At 35.1% G+C, this 9,828-nt stretch overlaps 1 protein-coding gene across 1 annotated transcript in view; it reads right to left on the bottom strand.

Annotated features, from left to right (window-relative positions):
* Window positions 1-4,785: 4,785 nt before the first annotated feature.
* The window catches only part of LOC103714212 (protein TILLER ANGLE CONTROL 1), an 11,512-nt gene continuing 6,469 nt past the window's right edge, over window positions 4,786-9,828 (bottom strand). Inside the window, exon 5 of the mRNA XM_008801394.3 lies at window positions 4,786-5,011. The gene's annotated coding sequence lies outside the window, so the exon portion shown is untranslated. The remainder of the gene's footprint in view (window positions 5,012-9,828) is intronic.

Raw genomic sequence — 9,828 nt, 5'->3', positions numbered from 1 at the left:
TGAGAGGAGGAGCACCATCCTCGAGAGGAGGAGCCACATCCTCGAGAGGAGGAGCCACCTCATCGAGAGGGGGAGATACATCCTCGAGGGGGGGATCTTCATCCTCGAGGAGACCATAGATGTTCTTTTTGCTTTGTTTTGTATTGTTTTGCTTTACTTATTGTATGCTCAAATGTATTCACATTCATATCAATACAATGAGTAGACATCTTATCTTCATTTCTGTGCCATTTGATGATTGGTTGTGCCATTTGTGCCATTGATTGTGTGTGATTACCTCCTTTTTGATATGATGACAAAAAGGGGGAGAAATATGTATAAAATATGTAAAAGGGGAGAAACATGGATAAAATATGTAAAAGAAATCAATAAAAAGATAAACTCTTTAAAACACACACAAATTTGTTCTAAGTGGATTCGGTACCTCGAGGCTCATTATCTCTCTTTTGGGGCTCCTAATGGAGTAATCTCCAGAATCTATTCAAGGGATATTCGGAGATTAGCTGAATCCTACTCATGAACAAATTGACAGATTTTTCCTCTAAAAACCAAAAAATTCAGTTCAAAAACTTCAAAGCATTAAAAGAAAATTCAGAGAATCAAAACATAGTTGAATGCATATGTTGAGGGGGAGAATCTGAATTTTAATCAAACTAAATCATTAATGACATATAAGCCAAACAATTGATTGCATAATATGAAGGCTTATATAATTCCAAATGAAAGGGGGAGCTTTAACTCCGAAATTTAATGTTTCACTCCTTTCAAGCTTGGATAAATTGAATTACCAGACATTTGAATTCATTTATGGATTTTATTTCATTATTTATTAAGCAATTCATTTTACATATACTCAATGTTTTGTCATCATCAAAAAGGGGGAGATTGTGGAGTGATTGATTAAAACCCCATTTGATTTTGATAAGCTCAAAGCATTTGAGTATATCTTTTAATTACTAATGAATTCAATTGAGTGTTTCAGTGAAAATCCTGTCTAAGTGTCCCAAGACTTGGTTCATAATTGTTGGATAAGTTAAGGAGTCTGTTTGAACCAATGTCTGAGACTCGAGTCGACTTCCGAGTATCACGAGTCGACTCCAAGCGTATCAAGTTCACTGGCACGAGCTCGAGTCGACTCCAGATGAGTACGAGTCGACTCCGACTGAGAACAGACAGAAGAACAGAAAGGATCAACTCAAAACCTGTCAACGAGTCGACTCCTGAAGTGCGCGAGTCGACTCCAATGTTCACCAAGTCGACTCCAGGGAAGTAAGAGTCGACTCCAAGCAGTCACAGGCAGAAAAGTTAGAGAGCAGTTTTCGGGTCTGAGATTCGAGTCGACTCCAGTGGAACGCGAGTCGACTCCGATGGTTGACAGGTCGACTCCAAAAAAAGCAAGAGTCGACTCTCAGCGGTACACAAAGAAAGTCAGAGACCATTTTATGGACTCTGAGATTCGAGTCGACTCCCGCAATACGCGAGTCGACTCCAAGACACCGCGACCCCAAGACAGACAGAAAACCAAGTTACTGCCTCTGAGATTCGAGTCGACTCCCAGACAGCTCGAGTCGACTCCAAGACAGCTTCACGTCAAAAGGCAGAAGACCATCTTTCGGAAACTGAGAGCCGAGTCGACTCCAAGGAAGTTCGAGTCGACTCCAAGACTGGACGAGCCAAAAGACAGAGGATCGGGAGTTCGGGCTCTGAGATTCGAGTCGACTCCCAGGACAGTCGAGTCGACTCGAGTGGACAAAATTCAAAATTGGATCCACGGTCAGTGGATGAGCCGACTCCAAAATTGCCAAGTCAGCTCCAGAAGTTGACGAGTCGACTCCAGGTCAAGACGAGTCGACTCCCAGTCGTGAAGGCAACTTTAATTCAAATTTGGAACAGTTGCCGAGTCGACTCCGGAAAAGCTTGAGTCGACTCCCGCTACAGCCGAGTCGACTCCTGATCGCGTGAGTCGACTCCAACCCACCAACGGTCATATTGTCAGGCTGCGCAGAGTGTTCAGAACGGGCGGAAAAAGCACTCTAACGGCTAGTTTCCGTGGGGGTTGGCTTAAATAGCCACAGAGGACTGTAGCAAGGAAGGAAACAACTATTTCACTCTAACTAATCAAGCATTCAAGCTCTGCAACGTGCTCTTCAACGAAAAAGAGAAAGATCTGCATTTACTGCTTCCAACTACATCTTCCCAGCAATTAAAGCCTCCTTCTCCTGCATTCAAGTCGACTACTCTTTCAAGAGGAGACCAGAAGTTTAAGAAGCCATTCCTCATCTCCAATCTAAAAGCGTTTGAGGCTTCTTAAGTTCATTTATTGTTCATATTGTTTTCATCTGCTTTTTGAGAAGCTCATTTTCTGTTTTCTTTCTACAACTTGTATTTACTTGGTTCAATCGGGGATTGAATCAAGGGGATTGAGGTTAGTTGGTGAGCCGAGTTAAAACCAACGTGTGTAAGGGTTCGATTGTGATCCCGGGAAAACAATCGGGGGTGGTTCTAGTCGGTGAGCCTGGGAAAACCGACCGAGTTCGTTGTGAGCTCGTAAAACAACAAGTTTGGTTGTGAGCTTGGAAAACAACCGGCTGTAATCCAAGGGGATTATAGTGAATTCCCAAGTGAGACTTGGGGAGTGGACGTAGGAGCAAGGGTTAGCTCCGAACCACTATAAAACTTGTGTTTGTGATTGATTGTCTCTCCTTCTTCTCATTTCATATTACTCACAACACATAGTAATTAATTAAATAACTTGCAATAGTTTTTAATTAATCATCCATAACGTTTTAAATTATCTAAATTATTTTAAAACCCAATTCACCCCTCCTCTTGGGTTATCTATCTGGGCAACAGAAACCCTACTTGGACCTGAATATTTTGGGTTGGGTTTAGGTCAAACATGATCCCGACTAATCTAAAATGACCCGTTGGGTCTAAAATATTTTCTATGGACCTGACTGAATCAACCGATCATTTACTAGATTGGGTCCGGGCCAATCTAAAAACCCATGCATGAATCGGGTCAGGTTGAGGTCAAGTATGCCATGGTCTAAATGACCCATTTGCAGCCCTATTGCAACAAGCAACAGAGATAAATGAGAAACAAAAAAGCTTCTTTGGTGGTGTCGGAAGACGATCCTGCATGATTCCTCCTTCTTGGATGAGACCTCTAAAGGGCTCTTCCCTAACATAAGCTCCTCCTAGCTTTAGGCCTGCTCTAGATCTGAAATAGCGGTTGCTCCTTGGGTTGGGGGGTCCTAAACTCCAAATCTAAGAGGATTGGAGAAGAACAAGAAGGAAAGAGGAGGGGGCTAGAAGAAACAAGAACTAAGGAAGATAAGAACTAAATGGAGGACTTATAGAATGAAAAAGTAATCAAACTCTCTTCTCTTGAAGCCTATTTATAGATAGAGAGGGTGGATTGATTGCTGGAATTTGGAATTTTAAATTCAAAGAAGAGCTAAAATGGTGCCAAGTGGCATGGTCTGATTGGATAATGAAGAGAACAATGGATCAAGGATTCAATTTTGGGTCTTTAGATATCTTAGATACTCTCTCCTAGATCAGATGGTTCGGACTCATTCCCTCCAATTGGCTTTTGGAGGGAAAGATGGGGACTGAAAAATCAGATCCATTTAATACTCCCATCCATTTTCCATGTTCTGATGATTTTGGATAGATACTTATTGATTTTTGGAATGATTTTAAATGGAGGGAGTAAAGATGTCCAAAAATTGTGAAATTTAAATTAGAACACCTAGGCTCTGAGGGGAGGTAGGTTCAAATTGATCCCAATCTGAGCTCATTTAATGAGATTTCAAAATAAGGAAAAGAAGTCCCAAAATTGAACCACTTCAAGTCTAGTTTTCTCTTGCATGTATGGAAATTAGTTAACTTAAGAAGCATAACAAAGTCTATTTGGACCTTAAATCAGCAAGCAGATAAAAGGTGGAATCAAGGGTAATTTAAGAGGAATAGGATCGATGTTATGGAACCAAGCTAAACCAAGTGGACAGGTCAGCTAGTTTTGGTGGAATTGATGGAATTTCTTGGAATTTTGCTCAATTTGGCTCAAAATTGATCACTTTGAAATGAGGTGGAATTAGACTAGAGAGTGGGTGAATTGGCTCACGATGAAGTAGGGTGGGAGGAATTAAATGAAAATGTGAATATTAGAGGTAAAAAATACAAGAAAACAAACAATTAATGCAATTAGATGCAATTAGGCTTAATTAAATATGTAATTGATTAATTGTAGATGGGATAAGGTGGATTGTGGACCAATTCGAACAAAATTAATTAGGGTATGGATGGATGGATGGTTAGGAAGGGAAAGATCTAACTAACTCAAGGAGCATATTCAGGTGCATGATCATACCTAACAATGACCGAGTGGGTTAGCCAATTCTGAGGGCTCTTTTGATCCGGTCCATGGTAATTTTGCAATAGGCTTTGTGATCAGCACAGACTCTAGATTTTGTTGCAAGTGCTTGAAGGGTGCCTCTTCATTATTTTCTTTTTTGGGAAGCATGACTATTTCAAGAGGCCATTTAGATGTCAATATTTATTGATATGCCGAAGTTGATCATCAAAATTGAACTCTCTCACCGTCGCCTCAATCCTGAGGCTAAGTGAGCCGGTCCTTGGAGGATCAATCTTTTGTTCATGATATACTAACTCTCCTTCTTACTAATTTTGAAGACTTCAAAACCCAACACATGTACGGAGAGGCCAATAGCGTTATAGTATGTTTACTAAGAATCTTAGATATATGTACAAAAAATATAATGACAAGAGCAATGTGCAGCTATCTCCTTTATTATAGAATTAAAAGTAATCACGTACAAGAGTATCGCAAGTTATTATACATTTATCTAACTTGGCTTGCAGCTCCACTGGTGCAACACAATCCAACGGTACTACTATTTGACAAAGGTGTACCACATGTTGCTCTAGTTCACATTTTTATTCCCCATGCGGGCATTACCAATGCATTAGAATTACACCGCCTCTGTAATAAAACACAGAAAAAAAAAGGTTAACATCCACAGTGGCAGTGCTAATTGCTAATAAATGCAAGTTGGATCTTGAACTTTTTCTTAAATACCTAATTAAGTAGACTCAAACGTGAGTCCAGCATTAACATCAGTTACAATAATTTGTATTAGAAAACCTACATCTATACTCATTTGCTGTCCTTATTTCCCTGAGCTAGTTGATTCTTAACCAAGTAGTGTGCTCATATCATTTACAGACTTTTTCACATATATACCCTTATATGTATGATTTATCACATATTTACCCTCCAAAAGTCACTATTATTTTTGCAAGAATACACCTCATGTTAAATTTTTAAGTGACAAGTCTTATTTAATTAGCATGTTGAGTGTAAAAGCATGGTAGTATCATTTTGTATTTATATCCTTGACAAAATTTTAACATTTGATCTATTAGATAGAGAGTTATATTTTTATACAAAATTTTTGAGGGTGCCACTGCAAAGGTAAAACAAACATATAAAATTTTCATGCTTCAAGTCTTTAATTTTACTTTTAATGGCATATCAGTTTCTAAACAAGGCCATGTAATTAGATAAATACAACAAGACAGATAAGGGTATATATCTGTAAGATCTAATTCCCATTCTATTTATCTATAACAAAGTTATTAAATTGTAATCATGTCAAACAAATTAAATTGGGGAAGAAATATTTTTGCATAATTATATTAATGTAGCTTTTTCTTCCAAACTTGTAAGAACCAAGTATTATGTGCCCAAGCTGTCATGCTTAGTTGGTAGCCCTAGTGACTCTTGGCTAATAATTAAATATGTTAAAAGTGAAAGCATGCACACAATCTCCAATATGGAAAACTCTATTTTCCAGTGATCTAAACCTAAATTTATTTCATATCAATGATTACTATTAGGACATGCAGAGCTGAGAGTGGACAACTCCATTTTCTAGTAATCAATAATCTAAGTATATCTAGGCACGCAAAAAGGAGTGTCCCTATCACTATTTCCCTGTTACTTATAATCTAAATTTATGGAATGTCAATATTGCTATAGGCATGTCAAAAGGAGTAGATGAAAATGGTTGATAGAATATAATTAAATGGCATTCACCATGCTCTCACATGCAGAACCATCAAGAGGGTACCATTGTCCTCCAGTTGCAAACCCATGTTTACCCCACTTTTAGTCCTAGCTTTTATCAGTTATTTCTACATGCTCATCAAAGCATGGTATATAGCATCCTTCTAAGTCCTAGAAAGAAAAATAAAATAAAATGAAATAAATATAAATTGGTTGCTTTTTTTTGTAGAAAAATATTTTTTGTAAATAATTTTCACAAATAATTATTTGGAAGATCACCAATTTAGGAGTGAGTTATTCATGGAAGAGCATCCTCAAGGGTTTGAGCTTGGATAATTATAGTACCGGTGAGTCTCCCTCTCTTTCTTTTTTAAAATGGAAAAAGAAATCATTTTATCATTTTTAAAATGAAGCAAGATACTCTTAACATTTTATCTTACATGTATGACTCATATAATAGTACGGATCATCCTTCTATTCACCACTCCATCCATTGCTCCTATGTGGCAATCAGAGAATGGTGGTGGTACATTGGGGGTAGGTTGCATCAAGTGAGATCTTTGGTTCTATTTGTGGTGGCAAAGTTTGACTAACAAAATTTGACTCAAGCCGTAAACCCACACAAGCACACCTAAAATTTAATCAGTTCCTAGGTAACCCAAAATCAGCCTAATTACAAACTGGTGGCTTTGGGTTTCTCTCACAAATCTGATCCAGAAAAAAAATAAAATAATATCAATAAAATAACTATAAATAGTTTGTTCTTGTAGAAAAGAAACAATTTTTTGTGAATAGTTTCCAAAAATAATTGTTTGGAAGAGCAACAATTTTGAGTTATTCATGGAAGAAAAAGATATCGGTGGCCACAATATACTGGAAGGTTTCATTTACGCTCTTCAGCACTCTAATCATTAGTATTTTAAATTGGGGCATCCCATATGGTCAAACACAGGCCAACTGCTTACAAGGTAGAGGCTTTGGATTTAAGTCTTACATGGTGCGTCCCCAATGATTTGAGCTTGGGTTATTGGGTGAATAGAGAATTGATGTGATAGATGACCTTGAACATTTTTCTACAAATATATGTTACTTATATCTCTAAATCTAAAGTAATGATCCAAAATAAAGTTTGTCATTTTCTTTTCTTCCCCCTATGATGTAGACGTCCAAGCTCTTTTATAGCTTGTCTGGTGTTTACATTCATTTTGTTTGCCAAAAAGTGTATCAATTTGGACTAAATGAAGCTTTTCTTATTTGTATTTTTGATCAATTTCTTCTGATTCCTGTTATGTTGATTAAGATACAAGAACTAATCAAAGGAGTTATTGCTAGATTGGATTGAACTAGTTTTTACTATGTTGGACTGAACTAGATTAAGTGACTAATGTGCAGTTTGTTTATGTCCACTAGTCAAGCAAACTATGTTAGTATTGGACTAAACCTTCAATTATTAGGGTATGGAGGAGACCAAGGGTAACGACACAATATTCGTAAGTGGACCATAAAACTTAAGGTCCACCTATATTCTAATTCTTTGAAGCCAATTATCCAATACTAGAGCTAAAAATAGATCGGATACTGGTATATCCATATCTGTATCCATATTTTTTAAAAAAATATGAAAATAGATACGGGTATCAAATGAATATCAAAATTAGAATCCATGTTTCTTCTAAATTGACACAAATACAAATAAGATATTAAGCATATCTATATTTATCCTATGTAGATATGGATACTAGTGAGATAATAGTTATATACTTTTTTTTCTATCCAAATACAGATATAAGTTAGATATTATTTGGATATAAATCAGATTTGTAGTATAACTTAATAATGAAAACTAATATTAATTATATAATCATAAATAATAGAAACATAATTCACTTTGTAGAATAAATGCGACATAAGATAATTAAAGATTTAAGACATGGTTTTTAAACCTACATATTTGGACATCAATCTTGTCAAGAGTCCAAATTACTAGATCAACTAGATTTTTATTAAAATATTAAAAATTTAAATTTTGTAAAGTAAAAATATAATACAAAGATTACTAATAAATTGTTAGAGCAAATAATGATTAAAATATGAAATATAACAGTATACATGAAATAGTTATTTAATGACCTAAATGTTTTTGAATAAGTAAAAAGAATGATCCATATAAATTAGATGGTTGGGTGTTTTTTTAACTCAGATATTTTGGGCATCTTGTTATATGGATATCCGGATTCAAATCTAGAAAAAAAATCAAGTATATCTAAATCTAGATATGTATCTAACAAATTTCTATAATAATATTTGGATCCTAGCAAATTTCTATAATAATATTTGGATCTATAATTGGATTCAATTAGACTAAGAAATCAGTATCCAAATCCGGCCTAAATTGGATATAGAAATACATACCGTTAGTTCATACATACCGTTTTTTTGACCTCTTTTCAAACTATGGGTACCCCATCCCATTCCTAGCCCTCAAGACTATCAAGGTTGCCAACAAACCATGTAATATTTTACACATCTCTCTATATGTATGAACTAGAGTAAGCAACCTATCCCTCCCCCCTAAAAGAACTACAAAATAAACATTCCACGGCAAAATTCTTCTAAATGACTAAATCTAAAATCTAATCATAATTCCATGATAATCAATCTAAAATATAATCATAATCCATGATAATAAATCTAAAATTCTACTAGAAGATCATAAATAATCAAGATTTCTTTTTCAAAACATCGAATAGAAAAGGTTGCTTATCCAACTATGCCTCAAGTTGGTCTTCATGGCCAATTATGCAAGTGAAAAATCTACCAAAATGCTAAACTACTATTTTTCTACTCTTATCATTGAAGCCACAATCTTTCATGTCTGAAGTACTAAATAAATTTTAATTTAAAATCAAACATTCTAGTCAAAGTCTTAATTATATAAATCATGCAAAATCTATGTTCTGTTGGATTTTAAAGAAAGAATTGTAATACAAATTTTTAAACTAGCTATCCTAGTACAAGTGTGTACACTCTATATAACCAGCAATATATTTTATCTTAAAAAAAGAATTGCTTATTGCAGCTAACAATGCAACCTTATTTTTCTTGTAAATATGCAACCTTGCCCTTCCCACTAAAAGTCACAAAGAACCAGTAATTACTGTATAAATATTGGAATATATATTCACCTGTAGAAGGGATCCTAGTACGACCACCAAATACTAGAGTAAGGTTAAGAAAATTAGTGATAATATACTAAATTGACATTGTACAAACATGTATATACCTTTTACAACTACTAGAAACAATGCAGTACTATTAATTATTATTGTATGAATGTTGAAACAATACATATAGAATTACAACGAATCCTAGTATGGCCAAAAAATATAATAGTACAATAAAATAATACTAACCAATTTTGTTTAAGCATGTATAGATCATGTACAACTATTAAAAGTTATGTAATGTTGCTATTAGTACTTCTCACTTTACAAATACTAAAAAAGTTATGTATGAGTATGAAGAATGCTCGTGCAGCCATGAAATGTTACACTACATGTTACTAGACCTTGCATATATACAAATATTAAAATTTGTAACAAATATTAATGAACCTTGTATAAGGATATAGAGATCTTGCCTAGAACTAATAAGTGTTGTTCTATAGATTTTGAAAAGGTTTTTTGCATATATACCCTTATATCTAAAATTACATTAACACCCTCATAAAT

The sequence above is a fragment of the Phoenix dactylifera genome, chromosome 17, assembly GCF_009389715.1.
Source record: "Phoenix dactylifera cultivar Barhee BC4 chromosome 17, palm_55x_up_171113_PBpolish2nd_filt_p, whole genome shotgun sequence".
Lineage (NCBI taxonomy): Eukaryota > Viridiplantae > Streptophyta > Magnoliopsida > Arecales > Arecaceae > Phoenix > Phoenix dactylifera.
Note: the sequence above shows the minus strand (reverse complement) of the source record. Positions and strands in the feature narration are given on the sequence as shown.